Raw genomic sequence first — 1609 nt, 5'->3', positions numbered from 1 at the left:
ATATCAATTTATTTGTCAAATTATCAATTGATTTTAGTAAGTTTCACTGTGTGAAATATAAATTCAGCACATATAAATATAAAATATATAATTATAGATAATATAATAAAAAGGGGCACATGTTTTGCATTGTTCTGTTGTGGTTAGAGGATCAAAAGCAACTCTGTTTTAAAGTATTATTCCATTATCTCTACCTCAGTGTTTGGTAGAGTTAGACTTAAACCTTTAACTTTTGTAGATTTACAGACTGGAGGCAAGAGGAAACATTACCAATTTAAGGCCTAATAACAAGGAGAAACATATGGGCTTCTCCTGGAGCTATGAAAATATTTGGTGATAGAAAGGCAGTAGTGTAAGTTCCTGCCTGGTTGGAAGGTAGACAGGCCAGGAAATTAGTTAATCATGCATATGAACAATTTTTTCACCTTCTTGGCTTTAGCAACTGTTGAAATGGTAGGTATAATAAACAATTATATTTTGATAAAAACCTTCTAGTCTGAGCAGTTCTGTCTGAAATGTTCAACTTTCTAGGATCCCTTGTAACTAAGAGTTGTTTTGTTCAAGTAAGACAATTTATGCTGTCAAGGTAAGATATTCTGGTTGATCCTACATGGAAGAAGGGTAAAGTGTCAGGTAGACATTTGTGCAAATAAGACTTCATTTGGGAAAATTTCAGCTGCAGAAGTTTAGAAGGAGCTCTTAAGTAAGGCTAACTTTGAATCCATTAGCTCCACAGATCTAACTCAGTTGGATAAATAAATACTTGAAAAAGCCATCCCCTTTGGACCTAGCTTAAAATGCTTCAAAGTATGATTAAATCTAAAATGAAAAAGATTTAAAATAGTCATTGACAAAAAATTGCAAATGTAAGCAATCGACTGAACAATATAATTATTTTCCATTATACACAGAATTTTAGGGAAATAAGATCAGTAGCATTGTTAGGAACATCAAGGTTTCCTTGTTACAAATAGGCACCCAAGGATATAATCCTCTATAAATATTGTATCATTAACTATCTAAATTTATAAGACATTACATGCTTCAGCAGCACATATACCCAAATTACAACAATACAGAGATAAACATGGCAATTGCACATGATGATATGAAAATCTGTGAATTATGCCATATTTTTCATTCTTCACATGCAAGAAATGGAAAACAATTATTAAAAAGTTGATTACAAAATTACAAGTGTAACAATACATGTAATTCATATATATAAGTTAGTTTGACATCAGTGTATTAAATCTTCACCTTAGAAAGGCCTTTACATAGCATAATCTTAACAAAACTTTTAAAATTCGACAACATTGTCATTTTATTCCAAAGAAATATACTATAAGCACCTAGTAAAAAAGGAATCTTAAACTGTTTCTGTATGGAACGCAATCTGAAAGGACACATTTATTAATGAACCTATATGTTATAAAACAATGTAGTATTCAAAGTCATATCTAGGAAAGAATAAAATAGATTATGGATATTATACAAACAGAATACAGAATATTTTAAAGTATAATTTTTCAGATAAACACCAGAAATATCTTTAGTTTCTTTAGTACTCTCTTCAACAGATAAATTAAAATTATTTCTGATTAAAAAA

The 1609-nt window shown here is 29.8% G+C and overlaps 1 pseudogene; it reads left to right on the top strand.

Moving 5' to 3' along the window:
* Positions 1-1039: 1039 nt before the first annotated feature.
* Positions 1040-1138, top strand: LOC122109917 (annotated as a pseudogene).
* The last annotated feature ends 471 nt before the right edge of the window (positions 1139-1609 follow it).

Source organism: Dipodomys spectabilis, unplaced genomic scaffold (assembly GCF_019054845.1).
Source record: "Dipodomys spectabilis isolate Male_0828 unplaced genomic scaffold, ASM1905484v1 ptg000070l, whole genome shotgun sequence".
Classification (NCBI taxonomy): domain Eukaryota; kingdom Metazoa; phylum Chordata; class Mammalia; order Rodentia; family Heteromyidae; genus Dipodomys; species Dipodomys spectabilis.
The sequence above is the reverse complement of the archived record's forward strand: the minus strand, read 5'-3'. Positions and strand labels throughout refer to the sequence as shown.